General features: G+C 43.5%; 1 protein-coding gene across 2 annotated transcripts in view; it reads left to right on the top strand.

Moving 5' to 3' along the window:
- Positions 1-27,718, top strand: part of C1qtnf7 (C1q and TNF related 7) — a 98,591-nt gene that overhangs the window by 20,373 nt on the left and 50,500 nt on the right. Inside the window, exon 1 of one of the 2 annotated variants that reach the window (XM_077803454.1) lies at positions 10,714-10,725. The exons of the other annotated variant lie outside the window; for it this stretch is intronic. The gene's annotated coding sequence lies outside the window, so the exon portion shown is untranslated. Of the gene's footprint in view, positions 1-10,713; positions 10,726-27,718 lie in introns of those variants that run through there. 2 annotated transcript variants of the gene reach the window in all.

Below are 27,718 nucleotides of genomic sequence, written 5' to 3'. Positions count from 1 at the left end.
ATTTTAAAAAAAGAAAATATGTGAGCTCTCTTGAGTCTTAAGAAGCAGAGTTCTCAAGATTCGCAGCCCAGCTGTCTGACATCTGCTGTGCTTTCTTTCTCCCCCCAGGGGGCAACAGCCTCATGATAAAGTGCAGGGCACAGAAGCCAGGCTGTCCGGGTTCCAACTCCGCTGAATGATTGGGCACATGTCACTTACCCTCTCTATTCCTCAACACTCTCACTTGTAAAATGGGGGCAAGCCTGATACCCACACCTCATAAGGTTGAAGTGGAGATTAATGAGGTAATAACTGAGCACAGTACCAGCCACACTGCAAAATACCTACACTCAATATTCTCCAAGAAGTATAGGGTGTAGGAGGTCCTCAATGGCCAGGAAAGTCCCTTCCTTTTCTTCCCTGCAGTTAAACAGGCCTGAGTCTCCCTAGTCTTTGGTTACCAAGATACCCCTCCTTTTGTTAGTAACTTGAAATCACAGCCCCTTCCCCTAAGCCTGGCCCAGACTCAACTTCCTTACCTATGTCACCATGTCTTTTCACGCAGTCCAACTCATGCTGGTAGAAGTAAAGGATTTGTGGAGGTGGCTTCACTTCTCTAGTTAAAGATCAACTCTGTAGAACACCAACATGCTCAGAACAGTAATCAAAAAAAAATGGCTTCCCTTCCCTCAAGCCCCCATTAATGACTGCCACCTATGTTTGCAAGAAAAACGTGATGATTGCCAGAAACAACCTTCATTACTCACCTTCAACACAGCATTTGCAGCCCATACATCCCCCACACCTCTGACCATGCATCAGTGCCAGGTGGCAGCTGGACAAGCTTGGCACTATTTCACACACAGCATACCTTTTCACCTCCCAATAATAACAAAAGCTAGCATCATTGTGGAATATTTTATTGTTTAACAAGCACTTTCACATATATTTCTTACTTACTCTTTCCATCAACACACAAGTACATAACCATCATCATCACCACCACCATCATCATCATCATCCCCATCATCTTGCAGGATGCAAAAATTAAACCTGGGAATGTAAAAAGACTTGCCCCCAAACCGCTCAGCTAGTAAAAGGCGCAGTGGGAATTTGAACCTGCATTCCCTGCTTTAAAATTTTGTAATTTTTTCCCTTTCAAAATCCACTGCTTAGTTGTAGGATTAAAAATGCAAACCTTAGAAGAAGCCTCATTAATTCCTTGGTTGCATCTCTTCCTTTGGATGCATATATTTTTTATTTTGAGTTCTGATTTTTCTCCTTTGTCTGATTTTACCATGGTTGGCAAGATTAAGCTTGGCAGAGTCTGTCAGCCAGGTGGAGCTGTGTCTGTAGGCTATTATGACTGTGTATTGGACTGTCGGTTTTCAGAGGGGGAAAAAAAAAAAGCTATTTTTAATTGGTGTTTTGTTCAAGCAGGATCTTGTTATTCTGTGGCCAAATGATGCCTCATCTAAAAGGAAATATGAACTATTCCAGAAAATTTGCTCAAAAAGAAGCCAAATCTTTTGCAACAATGAAGTATTATACACAAATCTGAAAGAGTTCCATAGTGAGCCTAGGATAGAAACGAGGAGAGATGTGTGTGTTAGGGAATTTGTTTGACTTCATGCAACAGAACCAACTTCAGCAGCCTGCTCAAATAGGAGTTTGTTTTTCTCCTCTAAAAAGAAACAGGTTTGGAGATATGCATCCAAGGGTTGGTGCAATGGCTCTGTCTCAGTTGGAGCTACCATAACAAAAAAAAAACCATCAAGCCGATGACTTAAACAACAAACATTTATTTCCCAGTTTGGGAAACTGGCAAGTCTGAGATCAGGGAGCCAGCCCACCTCATGTCTGGTGAGGCTCCACTTGCTGGATGCAGACAGCCACTTTCTAACGGTATCCTCACATGGCAAAGGAAGAGAGAAATCATCTCTCTCTCTCTCTCATGTCTTTTCTTATAAGAGCAATAATTCTATTCATGAAGGCACCACCTTCAATTACTTCCCCAAGGGTCCCACCTTCAAATACCATCATACTGGGGACAAGGATTCCAGCATGTAAAGTGGGGGAGGGGGGGTGCACCAAAACATTCAGCTTCCCACTGTCTTCAGAGACCCAACTTCTTTCTACCTGTCTGTTCCTCTGTCTTGGCCTACAGGTCTCTCTATTATGAATACAAGATGTTTACCTCAATGTCATGGCTGCATTGTTTTATCAACTCAGTACCAAGAACAAAATCTGAGCAGACGGCACCATCTGAGACTTTCTTCTTACTCAGCAACCTGTTCCAACAACCTCTGCTTACGAATGATTGTCCCAGATGGGTGGGTCCCCTAGCCCGGGCTAGCCACAGGAAAGTCTAGAAAGGTGTGTCTGTACCTGGTCACATTGCTTTTCCAAACAAAAAGCTCTCTGTTAGTAAGAAAGAGTGGGCAAGTAGACATTGTGCAACCTCTAGAGGAATCTGCCAGGAAAACGTCCATTCAACAAGGGCCTGAAACGTGGTGGGCACAAGCTAAGACAGCGCTAAAAAGAGAAAAAATGCTGTCCTTGCATTAGATCTCTAAAAAGTGACATCCAGAGAGACATACAATGTGAAATAGGATGTACATTGCTATATAAATTTTTCTCATAAGATAAAGCCTGACAGAGAGAAAACATTCAAAAATGCTTTCAAATATTTCTTTCCTTTTCATCTCTCTTTCAAATGAAATTAGAGATGTAACACTGGTTTCCACTTGGGATACCATTATATTTGCATTGTCTAATTAATCCTGTGATCCAACTATGGCTACGCTTCTGGCCAATGTTTTCCATATCCCCCAGCCCCTGGAAAACACAGCCCTGCAGACTTATTAGAGCATGTCAGTTTTTTCCTGCTTTATGTTCTTTCACTTTGGTTGACTCTCCAGAGCTGTAATAATAATGTGTTCACTTATAACACTATCAGCTAAGACATAAATAGTCTTTGGTGGTTATCAGCCTCTTCTTGGCACTGAGTAGGTACTCAATGATATCTAATGAAAAAAACAAATATCAGCTTCATCATTGACCAGCTGTGCCATCTTGGGCAAGCTTTATATCTCCAATGAGTATTATGAGCTGCTGGAATTTTGGAGTTATCACACTGCCGCATTGTAGCAGCAACAGCTAATCGCTAGAACCTGCCACATGGAGACTGAGGAAGGAAATTCACTGGAAAGAGATGCTCATTGAATTATGCCAAAGGCATTTACATAGATTATTACCCACAATGTCACAAGAACATTGTCCCTCTACCATTAGTTAAAATTATCAGACAATCCTGAAAGGCAGTAACCTCACATATGAAAAATACTAAAGAAATGACCCATAAGCTTCTCAAAATCATACTCTGAAATTTTTTATAGCATGTATAGAACACACCATGAAAAACAAATACTTCCTGGGCAAGCATCCTTCTGTTACATCAGTAGCCAAGCATATGGGACAAGGATGATAAAAGCAAGTACCCAGAATTCTTATCTCACTGACACAGCTGTGTTGTACATACACTGGGTTTGAGTTATGGGAAATGGTTAAGCGGTCTCTCCAGACAGAGTCGAATGTAAGAATCTCTCCTTTATGAGGCAAGAATAGTACCTCTGGATTGTTGGTGAAAACCAAAGCTGCAATGAATTTAGAAATCTGACATATCATCTCCTGGAGCTTCATCTCTGCAAAATGTAAAATTCACACCAGAGCTAGATACTGTTTCCTATCTTGTTTTACACACTCATGTATCTGACTCCTCATCATGAAACAGCTGGTCAAACAAGGATTTTGGAAGCAAACAAGCAGTTGCTTGGCCACATATACTAGTTTACACATAGGCTGAGTCAAAACCTAATGTGAGCTAGGCGATCTCTTGAGAGATTTTTTTTTTTTCAAACAGCATAAACACTAAAAATATGCTGTGTACCTTAGAATTAAGCAGATCTGGATTAGATTCCCAGGTCTGCCATCTAATAAATGTAAACCTTGAGCCTGTTACTTATCACCATAGTTTTCTCCTCATCTGTAAAATAGAAATAATAATACTTAAATTGAGCCAAATGAATTTCCACTTTTGCAGCCAAAGGAATTTGAATATTGACCATTTCACATGGTTTATCCTAAACCTGTCTCAGAGGACAGAGTCCAGAACAAAAGAGTTGTGCGTCTATTAGTCATAACTATTGGTTACACATGACAGGCACCCACCTCAAACTAGGTTAAGAAAAAAGGGGACACATTAGCTTATGTAATTAGGCAACCTTGGCCTAGAGTTAGCTTCATGGATGGTGGGAACAAGGTGTTCTGGATATCCTCCCCCCGCTATCATCATCATCATCATCATCATCATCATCATCATCCATGGTGGAGAAAATGCACTATGATAGTCTCCCACCAGAAGCAAAATCACTTCTTTCCCAAAGGCTATATTAACTGGGTTACATCAAGGCTCAACTACTCACTGTAGCCTGGCACTTCAGATGGCCTGCTGTGCCTATCTCAGCCTGTACTTGCTCACCGTGGGTAAGGCAGGGACATGAAGGATGCTACACATGACATCCCAGCTTAAGCCATGTAAGATAGAAAATGGGCTACGGAGCACTGGACAGGCAGGAAGAGAAAGATGTCACTATAGGGAGCGAGAACACTGACTGCACATGGAAGATGGGCCACTAGTAGCTAAAAAGCACACGATGCTCAAAGGACATATGAGATAAGATGAACTATTTTACCCAAAGACCAGGAAACCGACTTTTCCCATTTTGCCAGGGACTTTCCCGGCTCAGCACCGAATATCCCATGCTGTGGACTCCTCAGTCCCAGGCAAACAGCCCTGGGTTGTCTCAATAATCCCATTTTCAAATCTGAAACTCCCACTTCTCAGCCTGTAGGAAAAACCAGGACAGCTCACCATCCAGCCTCAAAATAGTACTCCTAAGTGGAAATCCTAGTGTGGGTTGAGGTCTGAGGTCTGTTTATGAATTGCTTCACCCGTGGAAAAATGTGTGCTGTAGTAGACGGTCCCAGGGCACAGGGACAGACTGCGTCTGCTTCATTTGGAGTCTCAGGGTCTGTCCTTCCTCCTCGGCTGCTTTTTATTTCTTTTTCTATCACTTTCTCTCTTTTTCTCTTTTCTTTTCCTTCCTCTCTTTCAGATGATCCTTCCTTCATTCCTTTCCTTGCTTTTTCTCTCTTATTTCCCCATATTTACCTTTAAAGGAACACGTGACTGAGACTTTGCTTGCATTCTCCCAAGTTGCTGTTATATGAGACTTGACTAAAATAAGCCAGCCTCGCTTATCCTGCAGAACCTACCCCATAAGTGGAAGCTTCACTGTTAAGACAAGATAGGTAGGTACTGTTTCTGTAGGTGTTCTAGATACTGTGGTCATGAATGGGAATGGAAGAATTGGGGGGAAGAGATGAAAAACAGTTGGTGATGATTGTGAGACAGTTTTTTGGTATAACTGTTTACAGAAGATGTATCCATGAATAATGTCAAATAGCTAGGATTTGCAGTGCCTTTCTTCTTTTGCATGAATATTATCATTCATTAAGCAATGTAAACCAGGAAATACTTCTTGGCCACAAACTATGCTTTGAAGCCAGTTCTGTATTTGAATGTCTTCAATCAAAATATTAAGATTAGAAGGGAAGCAATTTCCAGTCTTCAGAAGAGAATCACTGCTGGAGAAAATAGTGTACTAAATTATATATTTTTAGAAGGTTGTGAATTTTGTTACCTTTGTTAAAGTGTGAAGTTCTAAGAATTGACTCCACTTTAGATGTGAACCAAATTCTTCCTCACAACAAGGTTTCCAAGGATAAGTCAGCATTCCTAAATCACTTTCACAATATTTGTCACTATACAGTACCACCTATGCCACTTGTTCACTGGCATTTTACTATAAATTGATTTTTTTTTTTTTATCAGACAGACTGAGCAGCCAGTGCACCTGATTGGGGCTCAAGCATATCAGTGTCCAGAGGGCTCAGGCTGATTTTCAGACACTAATGTTTTTGAAATCTCATTAAGAAGAAAAATATTGTCATCTTCAAGAAAAGCAGTTTAGTGCATTCAGGAAGGGGTTGGAGCTACCCCACATGGTTCTTATTTCCATCCCATCTTTCATTGCCTTGAGATTTTGAATAACGTGACTTAAATTTTCTGCCAATATACTGGTGAGGATTCATTAAGATAATGCCCAGGAAAATCAGTGACCTGTGCTAGGCCATAACAAATGTCAGCCATGATTCTGCTCTTGGTCCTGTAGAGGGGAAGATGTATATGGTTCTTCAGTTCTTTAGGGCAGACCGTTTATTTATTCTGGAAAAGCAAACTAAATGGTGAATGTACAGCCAAGATCACCTTCTGAAACATGTGATTTCAAGCTGTTATACTGCCTTAGAGGAAATAATGTTTAAAATCATTTTATTTTTAAGTTGGAGCCAGTGGCATCTCTACAAACCAGGGCACTTTGAGAGGAAATGTGTCTTAGATGTGAAAGAACAAATGATCACTTGTGGTTAGAGAGTCAGAGGGAAGAGTGAGGAAAAAAAACTACTCTGTTTTACCAAGATTTTGCACATCTCTGCAGACAAGTTGAGCTGATTAAGGGCTCCAGAGATGTCTCTATAGAGGGAAGCTAATTTGTTTTGTTGTTGTTGTTTGTTTTTGTTTTTCTAACTTCCCAGAAGTCTATGATTATTTCTAAATAAAAAGCTTTCTTAAAAGGGGATGGTGGAAACAACAATTGGAGAAAATGGTGCTATTTTGCTGCAAACCCAGAAGCACAAGATTGCTGTTAAATATGCGATTTAAGAATCTCACCCTGGAGCTCTTGCAAACCTCACATCAGCTCATGGTTCTAGCTCTGTCTGCAACCGCCATCAAAGAATAATGTTCCCCACTTCCTTTCTGTCTCACACATCCTGTGGGTGCTCTCATCAGATGACTCTAATGGGGCCTCTGCTTTCAAAGGATTCTGGGAATTGTAGTCCCAGACTCTTCCAGTCCACATTGTGGGAGGGAGGAGACAGACAGACACACAGAAAAGGACCAGGGATGATGTTGAACTGAAAGCATACATCTTGACTCGCCGATATTTAACAGATTCTGTAAACTTATGATCTAGACTTTGAAAGAAGATTAGAAGAAAGTTAATCAAAAATCTCAGTTTATAAATAGAAGAAATTCATAAATAATTCACTTTCCCAACATGGTTCTCTAGTCTAATATTCTAGCTATCTTCATCCAAAAGAATTTATAATAAAAATATTTTCAAGGGATTTTTTTCCCCAGTTTATAAAGCAGTTCCACATGTACTTTCCCATTGGCCCTCCAAACAGTGCTGAGAAAAAAAATAATCATGAAAACACATAACACTTCTCTGGCACTTTCTTTCCATTATCACATTTTCCTGCAGTCCATGATCAAAATATGTTCCTTAGCTCTCTGAGCCCAACATGCTATCATTCCATGTCTTCACCCTTCCCTGGTAGCAGTTCCCCCCGGCAGGTTCCTACCTCTTTATCCCCTATTTCATCAGAGTCCTGCTTCCTCTCTTTCTACCAAGAGACAGAGGCTGATGGGATATGAAAGAGCTGTGCTTCCCCTGCAGGAATCCAGAGGGTGACTGACAAGCCAGCAGATGGGACCCAGGATCTCAGCTGCCTCTCTTTCCTCAGAGAAACTCATCCTCAATTAGCCAATGCTGGCATCCTCGTGCCAAATAGAAAGGAGAAGCATACATTTGGTGGTTCATAGATGACTAAATCAAGGGGCCCCATTAGACTGTGCTCTCAGGCATGTTTGTAATTCTTTGCTGCTTCAGGTGAATCTCATAGTGCCGTTCTACTACTATTTATCTTAACCTAATCCCCCTTCTTCCCCTGAAGACTGTCACACCGCTGCCCTGATGACTGGGGACATCTTAGTGAGCAAGGAACCTCACAGAGTAGTGAGGGAGACAGAGACTGCACACGTTACCTTAGAAGTATGTGAACACTATTATAACCACTATAGTGACAAAACATTTAGGAAGTATTATAAAAGGAGAAAAGTTATGAAGGTGAATTATGGGAGAGTATGAGAGAATAGAGCAATGTGGGTGAGTGGCAGGTCAAAGAAAGCTTCCCTAAAGAAGGAACATGTGAGCTGAGTTCAAATCAATGAGAAGGATCTAACAACAGAAAGGAGGCAGGGAGGACATGCCATAGCTGATGTCACAGCCATCAGCCTCCCTTTCAGCACAGACCCTAACTTCCCCTACTCCCTTTTCCTTCTCACAATACTTTGAATAACAATGTCCTACCCTCAAGGCCACTAAATCAGGAATTAAGAAGGAAGAACTGAGGGTCATGGCTCAGAATCTAAGAGAGAAGGACAGAGGGAGGCCAGATGTGTCGTGAAAAGATCAGGGCTCTGGTCATCCCAGTTTACTTTGGAAACTGCCACTGATTAGCTTTGTGACCTTGGAAACATGACTACCAACCTCTCAAAGTTGTTTTAAGGATTCAATGAGGGAAGAAACCAGGAGGCTTAATCAATGTTAGCTCTCTTAGTTTCTCCAGGCTTGCTATCTATAGACTGAATTGTGTCCCCTAAAGAATTCATGTGGCAGCCCAAGCTAAGACAAGGCTCAATTAGAAAATTGCTCTTACAGATGATAGAGTGCAACTCTTAACTGAAATGACATTTAAGGGGTGAGTTTGTGAAAGGGCAAAGGAAGTGAATGGAATAAGTAAATATGAGTTGGATTGGGGGCCTGAACATTTTTGAAAAGGGAAGCTGGTCTCGATTCATCTGGTATTTGTGACTACTTCAAGGATAAAGATGACCCCTCCACACATCAAGACCCTGTGGATGCTTTTCTCTGCAGTTGAGCACCCTATTTCTTTTTGTTTTTCACTCTTACTATTGCATGAGAAAAGAGAAGGACAATTTGAACAAAAACAAAGAAAACACAGGGGCCAGCAGAGGGGGACATATGAAAAGAGGCAGATGACAGAGGAAGGAAAGTGAAATTTGCTCCTTAAAAGAAAAGAAAAGAAGGTCAAGATGGAACCCAGGAGCACTGGCACTAAGGGCGTGGGTCAATGCCATGACGGAAGGGGGCATGGAAGCAATACCCTCCCAGCAACAGCTTTTTCTCTGTATTATTTCCTAAAAATAAATAAATAAATAAATAAATAAATAGATTAATTAATTAATTACTCTTCGTCCCATAGTAATGCTACAGTAAATGCCAGTAAATGCCACATGGGGTAATTCACAAACTATAGAAATTTACAGTTCCGGAAGCTATGAGGCTCAAGATCCAGGTGAAAGCAGGTTGAGTGTCTGGTGAGGGCCAGGTCTTTGCTTCCAAGATGGCGTCTGGTGGCTGCATCCTCCAGAGGGGTCGAATGCTGTGTCCTCACATGACAAAGGGGCAGAGGGCAAAAACGGCCTTCCAGTCCTTTAATAAGGTCCTCAATTCCACCCATGTGTGTGTGTGTGTCGTTCTCATGATTTAATCACCCCCAAAATGCCCTCTCCACAACAAAACAAGGTCAGCACAACGATACAAGGGACTGTGTCCTGGTGTGGTCTGGAAGGTTTAAATGACCCCATGTTTAAACTGACAAGTCTTCTGGGCAGTGCCGGAGCCCGGAGTGTTCAGTCTCCGGATCCAGTTTTTCCTTTAGCAAATGCCTAGACAAGCTCTACACCCTTCCTTCTGATCTTGACCTGGTTCCCCAAGGTCAAAAGTTTTCTCCATATCCTATTCCATTTGCCGACCCGTATTTTCCTTTATCCAAAAGTCACTCAGTGGCTTCTTTCAACAAGGGATGTAACATCGAGTGGAATATCAAATGGAAAGGAGAAAAGCAGCTCGTGGGTGGGACCGTGCTGACATAACTCCATAGTGTGTACAACTGCTTCCATTCTCCATGAAGCTCCTTCACAACAGTCACCACGCTGTGGGACCAAGCAAGGATCACCATTACCACCAATGCAATGATGCAGCTGTGAGAATACAGACTCGGAAGCACAAGGACCTAGTCCAGTGGCGTGAATCCCAAAGGCCAAGAGCCAGATCTCAAACCCTGGCCTCCACCTCTGCCTGCCAGTGATGCAGAGAGCTCTGGCTTGACAATCAGGAGGCCCCAGGTTCCAGTCCTTCCACCAACTGTGTGAGCCTGGCCAGATCCCTCCAGCCCTGCGCTGCTTCCCCCTTGACTGCCAACTAGAGGAGACAAATTTCACCACCTCCAAGAACATCCCCATAAGAAGCTGGTAAGAAATCCTCCTGACAGCTGGACAGAGGTGCCCCCTTTTCCCCAGTGTGAAAAAGAAGCCATTCAACTTGAGTATTACGCGTTCAGAACAAACGTTGTCCAGACTAGTTGTGCTGTTTCCCAAATATGACTTGAGGACGGAGCCAACAGATAAAGAAGATATTTATTTTTGTTTGTGAGGCTCCATCAAACAATTGGGAGGTCTGTGGAGGCCCCAGTGTCATTGCACCCCGGCAGCTTTGTACGCTGTCTCTCTCTGCCACCGTTGAAAGCCGAGGAGGACAATTTTGAAAGCAAATCAAGAACTAACTTATCAAGCTGAAGCCGCAAAGAGTTATGAGCGCTCCTTGCTGCCAAAGGGAAGGGGATTTTGAGCGAAGACTCCACATCTGCGCGCGCTGAGTTCAAAGAATCCAGCTGCTGGACAGCCCTGCGAGCTCTGTAAGTAAACAGCCCTCTCTCCCGTCCATGAGGACTCCTTCAGGCGTTTTTCCTCCGAGAGAAGTATTCTTTGGCTCATGTCGGCATCACTCCCTCTGTTCTTCTGTGATGTACAGGGGTGTTTACTGACCAAGGCTCAGTCACTAAAGCATCCCAAAGGGATGCTTCTGCTGAGCCACAGAGGGAAAGCGAAAGTGGCTTGATGGGCCTTGGTTTTGCCCAGCCCTGGACCTGGCGTTGCTCCTCTGGAGCTATAGATCCACTCGGTAGGAGCAGGAGGCCGACCCAGACGGCAGGAACAAGCAGGAGTGGCTCGGTGCTTCCTGCCCAGAACAGATTTGTCATCGAGTCTCTATATAATTCAAGTTTAGGATGCTTCCTTTGTTTTGATATACTGCAGGGTCTTAACGGAGGAAAAAGGAAACATTAAAGCTAATATTGTTCTGTGGAGGTTTCTTTGTAGTGGTATAAATCCTGTGCTCGATTTATTTTTGGTTAAGGGTGCTGATTTATTTACTGTGTATTTTATGATTAAACAAATGTGCTCATAGCTCCCCACGGCTATGGGGGGATAAAGTAATCATTGCAATATATTAGCATGAGCCTCTTCATTTGTTGATAAAACTATGGGTTCTTATTAACAGGAATGATATGAATGGATTGCATATCATAAGCAATGCATTGTATCAGTTTGTGATTCTTTTACAGGCGTCTTAAATCAGACTGTGGTTGATGACCAGGAAGTCATTGAGGGAGTATAACACACTTAAGGGAAATAATTGTGTTTCTTGATCAATCCTTGTTCCATGAGACCCTCCACCTTCCCAGGAAATTAAGGTTCTTTTTTTCAGGTTTCTTTGTCCTGTGTTCTGTGGCTGCACAGAATATATGTCCCCAGATGTCACCCTCTGCCCCATCATCAGACTGCACCTCCCAGTTGACCATATTCTTGATTTAAATATTCAAGCCCCTTACCCTCCCACTCCCAACTCCCTAGATTGCTCCCAAATTTGCACGAATACCTGTCTTTGATTCTGGTTGATAGTATCGGACTTTGTTCTTCTGTCTGGGTTACTTGGATTCTCACGTGGACGTCCTGAGACAGGAGGTCATTCCGCTCTCGGTGTGTCAGTAATGTCAACACAAGCTGAAGGGGCTTGCAAGGTTCAAGAGGCTCCCGGCAGAAAGAGGCCTCATAATGACTGGGAACTTGTAACAGCCCTTTAGCAAGCGAGTCGTCTCCACATCAGCCTGAATTGATAGCGAACCTTTCACCTTTACCTAGTAAATAGAGACTATGTGCCTGGCGTGTGACAGCCACACAGAGCTAGTGTGCCATAGCTCCCCGCTTCTTGGATACATGGCTATAGCTGAGCCCAAATGAGTTTCCATTTTCATGGGCCAGTGCAAAAGGTGGCTGCTGTTTGAGTTGTATGGTGGGCCATGTCGTAAAATGGAGGGATACAAGTTTGGAAAGTGAAAGGATGTGGGAGGCCATCCTCGCACGTGATTTGAGTCACCTCCCTGGCTGGGTGAGAGGCGCTTAAACACAGCTGTGTCTGAGCCTTCCCCACCCTTTCCCAGGTCCGAGGGCTTGTCTGTGCAGAGGCGTGCCTGGCCACTGCCCTGAAGACCCAGTCATCGTCCTTGACCTTAGGATGCTGCCCCCCTTAACCTTTATTGGATGGGATTTTCCCTGGAATTTTTTGTTCCCCAATAAAAGCTCACTCCCTGGCATGCTCTCCCTCTCTCGCTAGTCTCTTCTATAAACCTCGCCACTGCTTTAGGTGGCTGGAGGCGGGAGCTAGGAGAAGCCTTGGAACTGATATTAAAGGTAATGAGAGTCTGTCTCTTTAATTTAAAACTCCCTAGTCATTTCTTATGAACCAAACCTTCTTTCATGAAGCCCACGCTGGTCGCATGACAGAAAAGGAAATGATTCAAGTATTAGGAAATATTTTCTGAGTGCTTGCCAATTTCCAGGCCCTTGACTGGCCCTGTCCCACCTGCTCTGTGGAGCCGGAGGATCTCTACCAAGGGATAGAGGTCAGAATCCAGAGCGCTCGGGGCACAGACCAGACTGGCTCGGTGTGATCCCGTGTTGGTTGCTGAACTCCTCTGTGCCTCAGTTTCCTTGCTATAAAATAGAGGTTATAACAGCAGGATTCAGGAAAAGGGTGAGAGTTCGGGTAGGTGTTGTTTTTGTCTCTTTCGTATATGAAGAAACTAAAACTAGGGAGGTTAACTCACCCCTGGCCTCACAGAGAGATAAGGGCAGGCTGGGATGTGGAAGGAAACAATCGGCTTTGATCCTAATGGAGAAAGTCTGCTCTCTAACTGCTGCCTCCTTCCTGTTGGCGTTGGCTTCCTTCACATTCCTTTCCCGGCTCTCACAATGCCCTCTACATAAACATTGCTAACCTGGATGATTTCAGACAAACAGACTGAAGTTCAAAGACATGAAGGATCTCGCCCACAGTCACACCCCTAGCAATTTACAGGGCTGGGATCCAAACACAGGTCTCCAAACTCCAAATCCTGAGCTCTTTTAACGACCCATGTTCCTTCCTTGTCTTGTGAATCTGTGCCCGGGTCAGTTGCATACATGCCCTGTGGAGAACAGTAAGCCAGACAGTGGTGACAAGGACACATCAATTAGGCCCTCACTGCCTGCCTCATCAACTAACGCAGGTCCCCACGCCCCTTTGTAAGGGACTTCTCCAGTTGTTTCTCATGTACATCAAACTTTGACGATTGCTGTCCTCAGCGAGTTCTGTGATCTGGGAGAAGCGAAGTTTGTCATGTCTGATGGGTCCTTCACCTGAAGAAGGTAGAAAATTCTGTTAAGTACAGGTATTTGGCATTTCCTCTCCACTCAGAATTGTGGATCAGAGTCAATAGCACCTCGGGGTTGTTTACTGTCTCGTCTATTTTCCAGGGCTTGCTTCATCTTTTGGCACGTGTCACTTTCTGAGCCCTATGACCATCTGAACTTTTTGCCATCAATCCCTTCGATTGCATCAGCCTCCATTAATCAGCAGATGGGTAGCTTTCTTCCTTTTCTAGGCTTTGTTGCAAACTGGGTCAACTCAATAGAATCCATCAACAAATTAGGAGAGAGTAAGATATTACATCTATAACCTGAGAAATATACTCAATAAGCTCATTACAGAAAAGTCAGGAACAAAGAATATTTACTGAGCTGAATAAAATTTATTCCAGTTGATTTCTCTGAAGACTACCGCAGCACAGATAGGTACAAACCAAGAGAGAGATTGCCAAAGCACGTACTTGGAACCTGGGAGCTTTAGATGTCATGGGACAGAAAGTATTGAACACTGGAAATAATCTCCCATGGTGTCGTGGCAGATGTCAGAACTTGAAGGGAAATATCACTGGCTTTAATTACTCTCTTACCACTTTTCAACTTCAGGACTCCAAGCACATCGCTTACTTTGTAAGTTTGTATAGCAGACATAACTGAGCCCAGCGCCCAGCACCCAGCACGACAGGTACCTAACCAACAGGACATCCTTCCTTCTCCAGCTCTGGCCCATTCAATCCAGAACTCTCCACTGAGCAATTACCATGTGCTGCACATTATTCAAGACATAACAGCAAAAAAGAAACAAAGTCCCTGGCTTCTTGGAGTTTGCACTTTAGAGGAAGTGACAAATGACAAAATCATTATCAAGAAAGTAACAGCAAGACTAAGTGCTATGAGAAACTCAAAATATGCAGTGGATACAATGACTAGCAGTGCCAGGAGGAGGATACATCTTTAGCCAAGAGGCCCAGGACCCCTCATTAGGGAAATGGCTCCTAGTGCAGTCTTGAATCATAAGAAAAACACGATGACACAAAGCCACAGCTAAGCTTCTGACCATGTGACACTAAACGTATCATTGCGACTCTTTCTAGGTCTATGTCATCACCTGCACACTCCAGAGCTAGAGCAGAGCACCTCTGGGGCTTCCTTCAGCCCTGAAACTCTGTATTGAATTTTCTTTCTCATTTTTAGTATCATGTGCTTTGAGTAATTGTACAAAAAGAAGAAGGGGAGAAAAAAATCTCTGAACCCAACTCCGCTACAGTAGTTGCTTTATTCTTTCATTTCAGTTTCTGAACTTTTTAAAAAATGTTCTAAATTTGTCTTTAGTGAATGAAGATTTAATTAATGATTTTTTAAAAATTTTAAATCATCACAATTTCTAGGGATTACATTGTTGGAGAAGACAAGAACCACTGTATGGCGTATTTTGAGGGATGAATTGTGTGGCTTCACGATTACTTCATGTGTGGCTGCTAGTCTGAAATCGTACACATGCTTGTGGAGCCAACACACGGGGCTGCCAGAAGCCAGAAGATCCAGTGCTCTTGCAGCCAAGAGTCATGTGTACAGCTTTTAAAAACAGTCCATGGTCTAAAACGTTTCCTTTCTTAAAAGGGTGCAGCAGACCTCACTTGAGTCTGAGACAGCGTCTACCCAAAAGGAAGGTCAACAAAGCAGAAAATTTGCACCAGAGGAGACTGTCTTTCAATTAACCAAAAAAATGGCAGCCAGAATATTCTTGGCTGTCACGATCCAGACAATTGTCTTATTGCTATATTTTTGTCTTTGTCACTACAGTGCAAACCTCAATTATGGAGTCACAACCTAGAATGAGAATTTGGGGTGCCCAGCCACATAAACTATACAGGTCGATGTTTCCAATTTTCAAGTTCTCGTTTCTTTTTTGCTGTTGTTGTTTTTGCCTACTTTGTAAAAATGCAATCACTTCCAATTGAAAAACACATATTTAAAAAAAAATTGTTGGAAAAAGAGTTTCCAAGTTCAGATTCAAGGACTAAAAAGTAAGAGCAAAGAGGGTAAGATTAGGAAACTGGAGTTAATGAGCCCATGGTAGGGAATGTTGTAGAGAAATCCCATGGTATCCCTGAGGGCTCTACAGAACTCTCACACAGAGTGTGTGGCAGGGGCTGATGGGCGTTGCAGCTAGGTACCATCCTGGCAAATGGTATTTCCAGTGTTTAGTACATACATTCTCCACTGTGACTCTCGGAGGCTTAGTATAGCTATTGCCCCCTCATTTTATAGATAAGGAGCCAAGGCTCAAGGAATTGAAGTCACAAGGAAGTGCCTCAGCTCCTAAGGAGAGGAGCTGCGGTTTAACCCAGGACGGCCTGACTGCACGACTTTCTGCCCCACCACTCTGCCTTAGAGATCTAGAGATCGAAAAGACACTTCCTTCAAACATGCAGTACACGTTCTTTTTAAGTAAAAGAAGAATTTACTGCAAGTTTTTAAATGTTGAAATGGCCTCCTGAGGGAAGAGGCTGAGGAACCGTCTTCCTTGGAGGTCTATTAAAACCAGATTGGTTATCATGTATGTCTGGTATGACTCCAGTGTGGTCTTCCCCAAGGTGAAAGATAGACAAAGTGTTTCCTCCAGTTCCTTGCTCAGCTTTCCAGGCAAAGGCCAAGTCTACATCCATACAAAGCAAAATGGTGAGGACATGTACCGCCCAGCCCTTGACCCCCTCTCCCACCCCATCTGATGGTTTTGGCTAGTGATGCGCAGATGATCTGGAAGGGCCACAGTCTCCTGGATCACAACCTTTTCCCACAGCCAGAGAGGGGATGAGACTCTGTTCCAACTTGTGCCCAACGAAAGGAACCCTATGCCAAAGAAATCTATTGTCTACTTTCCAATGTTTGGGGAATACAGATCAGGACAAAAACTGGTGTGAAAATAAAACTGTGTAGGAAAATAGGAAGGTCTTTTAAAATTCTATTCTATCAGTTGGTGTTTGTCTGTCTGAGAAAACCCACTTCCTTTAATATCTAAAGGTTTATTTTTCCCTCATATAGAAGCTCAGAGTAGGTGGTCCAGGGGTGGTATAGCTATTCCAGGAAGTCATCAAGAAACCCGTCTCCTGCCGTGTTCCTGCTCCACCAATGTTAGCATGTGGCTTTCATTCTTATGGCGGTGACATAGCCATTGTATTTTTAGTGTTGAGTTTATATTCAGCAAAGACTTCGCCTGTCAAACTTTGCTGTTTAATTTGGGAGTGGAAGCCCTATTCCAAGACATGCCATGGGCATCTTATTAGCCAAACTGTGTATGTAACATGGCTATTTTAGTCAGCTTTTATGCCACACTGACAAAAAAAAAAAAAAAAACCTGGAAAGAACAATTTTATAGGAGGACAAGTTTATTTGTCATTCATGGATTCAGAGGTCTCAGTTCCTAGACAGCTGACTCCATTGCTCTGGACCCGAGGTGTGGCAGGACATCGTGGAAGAATACATGGTGGAGGAAAGTGACTCAGGACATGGCCACCAGGAAGCAGAGAAAGAGATGCCCTCATCATGGGCAAATAATTACCCCTAGGGCATACCCCCAGTGACCACCTCCTCCAGCCACACCCCACCTGCCTCCAGCACCACCCAGTTTATCCCTGTCAGAGGATTAATGCACTGATTAGGTTAAGACTATCATAACCCAATCATTACCTCTAAACCTCTTGCATTGTCTCACACATGAGCTTTTTGGGGACACCTAACATCTAAACCATAACAATGATCATCCCTGGTAACAATGGACATCTGTACATTTTGCTTTTTAGTATTTGATTTAGGAAAAAAATCGAGGGAAAGTGAATTAAAATGGGCTTTGAATGTGTACCTACCTGTCAATATATGCTAAAAATTCCCATTTGTGAAAACAATAAATTTGGGATTTTATGCATAAATAGGACTACATTGCACAAACATTCACTAGCTGCATCTCCAATATTTAACAATTCTTGTGAACATGAAAATATTTGTAGAGTGAGTAATAAAGGCAGATAGAGAGAATCCTACCTCAAGTAGATGAAATGGGAAGAACATGGATTTGGCTAACAGGTACAGGTGGAATTCAGACTTTTAACTAACTGGGTGTGGGATGCCTCGATTTCTTTATATTTAAAATGAGAGAAAAAAATAGGTACCCACAGAATCATTTTAGAATTAAATAGACTATGTAGATTTTCTATACACTAGACGAAGCATCTCACATGCAGTACGCACTCAGGCAATGGTAGCTCTCACCTCCCCTTGCCTTGCTTCTTGTATTCAGCAAGTTCATAACCTTTCATGAAACCAAACTCAGACAGAGAAGACAATTGAAGAATCAACTTTCCCAAGAAATTAGAGCAAACCCACTCAATGGTGTGTCGCCCTTCTCATCAGTGCACGCCAAGATTCTTTCATTTGGGGCTTTATCACATTATCTTAGCAAACCAGACAAAAATGTCTAAGTGATTTTGTTTTCCAAAATGTGTTGTATGCTTCAAAGTGCCATCTGCTTGTGACTAGTTACAAAACAGAGTCAACAGAGACATTTGGTGACATTTTAGAAAGGGACTCCAGTGTTTGTTATGAAGCTGTAATTCCTAGAATTTGTGCAATTTGTTCTGTGTTGTTGAGATGTGAAATACAGCCTTCACGGGGGCTCCCAGCTGTTTCAGTAACATTATCCTCATCTTAAACCATGAAGCCTGGTTTTCAACTGGGTTTCTTTCCATTTTAATTTTCTCCCCATGTTACTCTGATCTTTTCAGTCAAAGAGGGAATGCTTGAAGTGTTTCACCTCATAGTCACCACCGCAATATCTAAAAGATGAAACAAACCAAAAAGAGCCCACGGATTTGCATGTAGTCGAAATCTATCCATGAACCAAAAAATCCCTTCTGCAATATGGCAACATGGAAATTTTAGGCATTCTTCTAAGTCACAGGTTCCTGTTCTCCTATGGATGCTGAGACCATTCACAAGCCACCATTCCGCATCCTTCCCTCACTTTTCATCTAGAAAGAGGAATGACCATCCCTAACCCACCCATTTCACCTATAAAAATAATGGAGATCCTCTTTCCATTATAATGAATAGAAGCACCATACAAAACAAACACAAACCCTTAATCTGAACATAGCTGATTCTTCTTGGGTTCTACTTGATTCCAGCAGTCCAGACTGAGGGTCCTTCTTTCTGCAGCCTGATTCATTTTATCAAGTTCATTGAAAAAAATATTTATTAGTACCTACCTAGTCAGTTCTGATCAAAACAGACAACACTTGCTGCCTTCCTGGAGAAAGCATTCCTCTGGCCTGAGAAACCTCAGCAGTCCAATGTCATGCTTGCTCCACTCACTCAGCAACATGCCCCAAGCACGTCTTGGTATTTCTGTGCTGTGCACACATGTGCTCATAAACCCCAGGCTAACCGTTGTTATGCACATCATAGCAGAGGATGTCAATCATGGACCTGATGGTATCCATCTTGAGAAAACAACATGTGAAGGATGTAATCACCTGTCTTCCCCTACATTGGTAATCTCCATGCAGCCAGATTTGCTAACTTCTGGGCAGAGGCAGAAAGGAAGCTGTCTCCCCAGGTTGAGTCACTGATTCCCGAAGTAGTTATGCTTGTGCCCCAAGACTCAAGTCCTCAGTGCAAATGTCATCCCTAAAATGCCCTACTAGAAACATGGCTTTCAGTGTCTGACATTAACAACTATTTCCATAAATCCTAAAAAACAGTCACTGGGAAGAGAACAGAAATAATTTATATCTTCTATTGTCTTTATATATTGCCTTCCTATTCAGATACTTGCACATTCCCCAACCCTCTCACCCTCAATGGTCAGTCTCCCACTTCTAGTTGGTCTTAGCCAGAACACTCCAGAAACCAATGGAATCTGGAAAATCTACCTAAAGCTTTGTGCCTTCAAATTGGTATAGTTTGTAAATGGTCATTACCACATACTCCAAGGACAGTCAGCAGTACCAACTATTTCCAAACAGAACCAATTTGAAGGCACAAATTGAAGGCAGAGACTGTTGGCCATGCACATCTAAATACTTTCAGGTAGTGACCTCTATAGCATCTTTGGAAAGAGCCAGTTTGCTTTCTTAGGACCTTTCTGTAGGACCTTACTGATCCTACAGAATGCCTTTTACATACCAGGTCCATTTCCCTTGGAAAGACAGAGATGCATGGTAGTTAGTGATAGGTCAATGGAGCTGAGTCAAGGTTATTCCAGAATGGAAGAGATCTGAACATTTTTACTGGTTGAAAATGACCAGCCAGAGATAGAAGTTGAAGATAACAGAGAATGAGAAGCGACTGGGTCAGGTGAACTTGGAGAAATAGAAGGTACATGAAAACAACTAGGTAGGTGGAGGGCCTGGTGTTGAATATCCAAGTATCCTGACTCAAGCCTATGTCCACTGAAACAGGAGGGAAGCCAGTGAGGATGGCTAGGATAGGAATGTGACTAAATTAGGGATAGTAGGGAAATTGACGGCACTGTGAGGATGCTCTCTGTTCTTTCGGGCATTGGAATTGGAAGCATTGTTTAAGAAAAGGACATGAGCTGATTAAATGTGCAGAGATCACTGGGTCCAGGGCTGAACATAGAGTAAGTGCTAGAAAAAGAAGACTGAAATTCAGAGCAAATGTTTATCTTCAAAAGACTTCATGTAAAAATAGCCCACAACACCACCCACACGTTTTGCTTTTTACATAAAACACATGAACCTTCCTGAAACTTATTTTAAACTCTGAACTGTAATGACCTCTCTCAATAAAATAACTCAGTCCTGACATGTACTCTCAGAGAAGCCCTTTGACCACACATACTCTCTTCCATGACCCATGAGCCTGGAGAGTTCTGGAACCTCTCCAGCAAGAGAGGTGTGTGTGGGAAGAGAACTAAACTCCAAACTTGCTGTGTTTTGTGTTGTAAAAATGGTTCCAGACATGACAAATGAGAGGGAGATAATCGAAAAAACACGGGCCATTTTGGGGTTGGGCCTTTGAAGATTTTAATAAGCACGAGCTCTCCTCAGCCAAATCAGGTTCTTGGCTTCAACTGTTTCAGATTTGGACTGTCTTCCTTTGATTATTTGAAATCACAGGCTGGTCTGGGGAGGGCGAGTACTCAGACTTGAGGGCAGCTGGCAGACAGACCTTGCAGGTAGGGGCTTTCAGGGGTGGGTGCTCGGAAGTCTTCTTCATTTTGCCCTATTAACCCTCACCCAGCCGGGTTGAGGGGGCGCGGAATAACGTGGGTGGACGAGGCCCAGTGGAGCCAGTGTCACCCCAAGAGGAGAATTCTCTTGTGAAAACAAGGGTTGGAGCTGGGGATTTCTGGAAAACTCTTTCTCTCCCTTCCTCTTTCTCTCTCTCTCTCTCCCCCTCCCCTGCCTCTTCTCACCCTTGCTGCTGGCTCTCCAATTTCTTGTAATTAAATACTGGTCTCTGGCTTATCTTTTAAAAACTCTAGTACCCACATGACTGGTATAATAATGCAGAACCAGGATTCAGGACTTACAAGGTGCTTGACCTCACGGTAGATTCTTGATTCAGAGTTGGGATCAAAACCAACAAACTCCCTTTCTCCAGGCCTTTCTAGTCCTGTTGGCTGATAGAAAACAAAAGTCAAAGACATTCAGGATGGGAAGAGCATGGAAAAGCAAGTGGATCCAGGGACAGAAAAGGACAGGTGCTCTGCCTGAGACAGGTGGGCTGGAGCCACTGAAGGGCAACACTGAGCAGAGAGAACCCTGAGATCAGCCTCCAGGCGCAGAGCTCTGGGCTGAAGAGTCACAGGCGGGAATGGATGGTGTGTGACTGGTTCCAGGAAAAGCTCAGATACCAGGCAGCTGGGTTGCATCGCCTGTCTATTGTGCCTGGAATGAGGAAGGCAGGTCAGAAGGAAGTGGGAGAGCAACCAAGGTCTTTCAAAGACTGGTCTTCATGCAGGGAGGCGGTGGCAAGCTCTTGCAGGTTTTGAAGCAGCTGAGGGACTGACAGGTTCTAACAGGAAATCTAAAATTCCCTTCTGTCTGCTGTTTGGAATGTCGCCTCTCAGGAGGGAAGGCAAGGTGGAGCCTAGCATCCTGCTCCATTCTCAGCAGGCTGGATGGGCAAGTTCAATAGCTGCCAGCTCACTCGATGAGGGGTTCACAGGTCAGATTAAAATGGACCCACATAAAAAGTGTGACAGCCATCGACCTTACAGTTGATTCTCTACATTAGATTGCTGTGTTTGAGGGCAGACAAATTACATCATAGCATGGTAATAAAATGATATTAATTTGACTAAGGACTATTCTATTTGTAGTATTTTTATTTCACCAGCCAGAAAGCTCAAATACCAGACTGTTGTTTTCAAAACCAGACAAGGAAGCCAAAAGAAAAAAGCTCTCTATCCACACTCCTTTTCCTTGGATGAGCCTCTCCTGGCAATCAGAGGGATACCCCCCCGCCCCCCCATAAGAGAGCAGGGAGGATATCCAAGACCTTCAGGTTCACCAGGGTTCTGAGGTCCTACTCAGGGGCTTGTGGGCAGAGCTCCATATGTGGCCTGGCCTCCTCTGCAGGGGTCTTTTTTGGCAACCTGTGGAAGGGTCTAACAGAGAAGCTAGCCAACTGAATTCTGCGAGGTGAGAGGTCATGGTTCCCAGTCAGATACCTTTGCAGCCTTTGTTTCATGATTTGGCTCAAATGCATGCCCCCAGTTTGCACTTGGACCTGTTCTAGATGCTCAGGACGCAGCTGCAAAGAGCACAGACAACAATGTCTACCTTTTTGCCTTTTTGCATCTTCCAGGAAATCTGTCTTGGGAAAAGACAGATGATTCAAAAGGAAATAAGTACAATAAGAAGTATGTTGGCTAACGATCCACACAGTAGAGAAAATAAAGAGAGGAAGAGACGGACAGTGGTTGCAATTAAAGAGGAGTGGCCAGAGAGGCTTCACTGGGAAAGAGAAATTTGAGCATAAACATGAAATATGATGGAGAGAAGGATGAGAATATAGATCAAGTTAAAAGTTGGGTACAGATATAGATGATATAGATGATGTAGATTGCTGTATAGACGCCAATATAAGTGCACACCTAAGGGAACTCTTTCCAGGCAGGAAGAACTGTGTGTGCCAATGTCCTGTGGCAGGAACATGAAACAATGTGGTCAGAGCTGGATGAGCAAAGGAGCAAGAAGCAGAATATGAGACCTCAGGGCTCAGTCTAAGCCTTCAGTCTTTACTCAGAATAAGAAGAGCTGCCATTGGATAGTCCTGACAGGGCAGCATGTCTGCTGGGTGGCTTCCTCAAAGGCAGAAGCAGGAAGACCACATGGAGACTGTGGCTAAATTAGGCTGGAGAGGATTTGGAAAGAGAAAAAGTGGCAACCGTAGAGGTGGTGAGAAAGGGCAAGATGCTTGAGATGTCTAAGGTCAACTGAAAGGATTTGTCCATGTGGGTTTGCAGGAAAGAGGAGAATTGAGGGACACTTCAAGGAATCTGGCCTGAGCATCTGAAGGGATTTGTTATGATTACTGAGATGAGAAAAGTATAGGCAGTAGGGTGAGGGATCAGGAGCTGGGTACTGGGTATACGAGGTTCATGGTGCCCACTGCATGTGCACCTGAAGATGCCTGCTGGTGATGACCCTGAGCCTGGCGTCCAGGAGGAGGTCTGGCCAAAGATGGAACTTTGAGCCAGGTGACTGGATGGGATCACCAAGGGAGAAAAGTGACTGCACCCAAAATGGTATCTGGGAGGAGAAAGAGGACCTGGAGAAGGGCAGCAATGGAGGCTAAGGGCAAGAGGGAAACCCAGGGACAAAGGCTTCTCCAGGAAGAGTGAAGAAGGCGGAGGAACAGCACATCGAGTACTAAGAGACTGAAGGCTGACGCATGAGTAGACCCCGGGAGACTGTGCATGGCCTTGACAAGGGCGATTCAGCACACAGTGAGGCAGAAGCTTATGAGAGAGGAGAGGAATGAAATCCTGAACAGCGAGCAGAGGTGGTTTATTCAAGGAGTTTTTACTATAAGCAGGAGTAATGGGACACTGTCTGAAAAGAGAAATGGGAATATATATTAAAAATAGTACATATAGTATGTATAGGGGAAATATATGTTAAGTATATATTACTCCATATGTAATTACTTATGTCTTATTTCTATACACATTATTGCTATATGCATCTATTAATACCTTATTTACTTTATAATTATAAATATGTCATCAACATATTTACATACTTATTACCATGCTCTCTCTCTCTTTCTCTATCTCTCTCTATATATATACACACACACACACATATCAATATACATATCTATACACACACATGCAAATTATCCTTTAAAAAGTAGGAAACTTATACACAACAGAGAGGGGAATTGCTGGCGTGTGTAGGTGCAGGAGAGGCAATAGGACCCTGCATGAGGCTCTGACTGTTCATTCTCAGTGACAAGAGGAAAGCACAGCGCACAGCACAATGGGGTGTATGGCATCTGTGTGGTGGTAACAGCTTGTATCTTTTCTGATCACTTCTACTTCTCTCAGTTAGATGGGAAATAGGATCATTTGCTGAGAGTGACCACAGGGGGAAGAGATAAAGGAAAAGGTATAAAATAGTTATAAAAAAGAGTGGGTTCCAATGCAATAGGAAAATACAGTATCGTTGATGGGCAGCATTCATCAAGGACACCGTGGAGGTGAACATCAACAGGTCCTGAGATGGACAGCATGCAGCATGATTTGTGTTTTTCTCCAATACATCTAGCTGATGTGATGGATGCACTAGTCAAGCAGGTATAAAAAAGGAAAAGAGGGATCAAGAATATGTTTCAGAGAGTAATCATAGGATCTAGGCAGGATAAGGAAAAAGAAGATGAATAAGGAATAGTTTAGAGGTGGAAGTGTCCATGTGAGGTCAAAAAGCCATTGGCTTTTACATACTAGATGGATGAGTGAGTGGGCAGGAAACACAGGAAGTGGTAGAACTTGAGTTTATAACAACCCTGGAGCTCTTGATCATGAAAAGCTCAGGGAGGTGATCATGGGAATAAAAGGCTGCTGTTGAGTGGAAGACAAGGAACTGTAGGACCAGAGTATGAGACAAGTCTTCTAAGTAGGTACTGAAATCACTGAGAATTTCAACAGTAGTATTTGAGATAGAGACAAGAGCTGAAATCTTCAAGAATGTCTTCAACTCAGATGCACATAGATTTGTGTTCTACAAATGTGGGGATTGGCTGAAAGTCTTAAACCTCGAGGGCAGGGAGGCCTCCAGGAAGGGTAGACTACAAGTGCCAGGCAAGAGCTGGTGCTGTGGTTAACAGGTGGAATTTCTTCTCCATCAGGGAAGCCTCACTTCTCCTCGTAACCCATTAAGTACCAGGTTTCCAATTCTGTGAACATAATCAATATTCAAATATTATTTCAAGTTAAAATAAGTGGTATATTGGTTGCTCAGTTTAGGTTTCTGTAGGTGTTCCATATCTAGAACAATGGGACAAAATGGAACAAGTCCTTTTAGCTGATTGAAACAAGCCACTGAAATCACCTAGGAAACTGTCTTTAAAGTCAACAGAGCATGGAATTTAATCCCAAGTACGAAATCCTTCCCAGCAAAACCTAGTGTTTGATAGTGACTGGGGACTGAAGGCTAGCCAAGTGATACCTAAAACTGATCAGGATGTCAGTGTTTTCCCTAAAACCTATAGATCCATGGCTAAGAATACAGAAGAAAGTTTGTGTAGCATTGTAGGAGAAGTGTGTCCACCTTCTAGTTCAGAAAGATTGAATCTTCATGCTTAAGTGGTAAGAATTCTTAGCAAAAAATTTGAACAAACAGTACTAAAAATAAAATATGACTCTGTCTGGTGCAAATCCATGTGAATTATAGTTGTTCTCAGTGGGAAATAAGGCAAGTTGGGAAGAACCCCAAAGAAAAGTTATTCCAAATTTCCCTGGACATCTCAAGAAAGAAATTATTGTCTAGTGTGTAAGGATTTTTAAGTAACAGATCAAATTCCCAATGACTATCCAATCTTCTGTCAAATTCACAATTAACAAATTAATGAGCATTTGGGGGTACCTAATCAGTGCCCAGAACTCTCATGAAAATGTGAAAAAAACTGTCCGTAGTTCCTACCAACCCCCTTGCCCAAGGTGCATTTTATCTGGGGACTCCATTTGTTAGCATTCTTTCAATTGAAAGCGACAGAACACCCAATTCAAATGCTTCCAAGCAAGATAAGAGTGGGGTGTGGTGGGGTCTAAATACATATAACAAAGTTGTGGGGAGACCTTCCCCCTTCGATTTCTGTTGAATCCAGGTGCTCTAAGCACATGGACTGCAGTGTCTTTCCTGGTCTCTCAGTTTCTCTTTTCCCTGTTGTACTTCGCCATTGGCGAGGCCCCTCCTGGTAATGAGAGGGAGCATCACCAGCAACTCTAGGCTACCTCCTTGGAGCTCAGCAACCCCAGGCTGGAAGACTGCCAGGTTCTAGGGTGGAGCAGACTCCCAGGCCATGTCTCGATGGTCTCTCTCTGATACCTGCCCTCCCACCCATGGACCACGGTGACCAGAGCGTTGGAGTAGCGTGGAGATGCCAGAACAGGGGACCCCACCCAAACCACAAGTTCTTACGGAAGCAGAAGGAAAGGTCTCCAAAGGCAAGTCCAGAGGCTTTTCCAGAAGAGGGAATGGATCGGACATTAGGTAAATGGTGAAAGTCAATATCCCCCACCCAGACATGACAAACTCAAGCCCCAGACACCAGCACAAGTCAGGACAGAGCTGAGGGTCCCACCAAGGTTCTCGTCCTAACTGAGTGGCTGTTGCCCATCTCTAAATGGAGAGTCACAAGCACACTTAGTATGTATCACAGCTACAAGGATTATTAAAAATCACATGAGTTAACACATGCAAATCTGCCCATAAGCAATAAGCATCATATATAAGTAAGGTGTGGTGACAGCTTCTTGTATGAGGCAGGATTTCAATTTGGATGGAAAAGGCAGAATCAGGAAGGAAGAGAATGAGCAGGAAGAAATGCCCTGTTTGGGTAGTTAGTGACACAGGTAAAGAGGGCTTTTTCTGTTTTGTTACCGTAGCCAACACAGGCAAGGCTTTGTATTCAGAGGTCCCATTTGCAAGGAAGAATTAAAACTATAGTACTGAGAGTCATAGATTTGTTCCTTCCTAGCTATGTGACTTCGGGAAGCTATTTAACCCCTGGTTTCCTCATCTGTGCAGGGCGATAATAATAGTACCCACCTTACAGGATTATTGTGAGGATTCAACATGTTGATATAGGTAAAGTGCTGGGTATATCCTAAATGTTTTGTAAATATAAACTATTGCTATCGGCCTTCAAACTCACCTGGAGGGGTGGGTATCCTCATCTCCATTTTCTGATTAAAAAATTGGTGCATAAGGAATCAGGTAGACAACCTGAGGCTTGAAAGTGGCCTGATTTTAACCTGTGTTCTTTGCACAGCATGGTAATGCAAGCCTCAGAAATACAGGCAGAAATGACAGTAGGTATGGAGGAATGGAAAGAAGCAAAGTATTCGAGCATATCCCATTAGTCTTGGATTGGTACTAATTTGAATGGATTTGTTAGAGAACATTTTAATGAGGGCAAAAGAAACTGAAATTTTAGGAATGTGCCATAGATACCAAGCTGAATTTAAAAACTGAGGATTCCTAAACCCTTCAACCCCTCCAGGCGTGGAGAAATGCAACTCCCTGTCTTGCCAGGAGACTGAAATTCCATTCCCTGGAGCCATGGCCCACAGCTGTGTACCTCTAGGAGGCATGCCTCAGTCACCATCCTCCGAAGCCCTGAAGTGAGTAGACATGACCTTCATCCCAGACCCACAGTACAGACAGGAGGGAGTGGCAGCCAGTGGGTAAACCAGGCCTCTTGCCCCAAGGCCAGTGCCCCCCTAGCCCACCACAGACACCTGTCCAAGAGAGCAGCTGCTGCCCAGCGCATGGGCCCCACCTTACACATTCCCTAAAGCCCTGGGCACAGCCAAATCCTTCAGGTTCCCAGCTCAGCCTCTCCAGGATGCCCAGGGTGCAGCCTGCATCTCATGGATTAATGCCATGAGGCTCCAGCAGGGCGGTGAAG

This window comes from Urocitellus parryii, chromosome 10, assembly GCF_045843805.1.
Source record: "Urocitellus parryii isolate mUroPar1 chromosome 10, mUroPar1.hap1, whole genome shotgun sequence".
NCBI classification, from domain to species: Eukaryota; Metazoa; Chordata; class Mammalia; order Rodentia; family Sciuridae; genus Urocitellus; species Urocitellus parryii.
The sequence above is the reverse complement of the archived record's forward strand: the minus strand, read 5'-3'. Positions and strand labels throughout refer to the sequence as shown.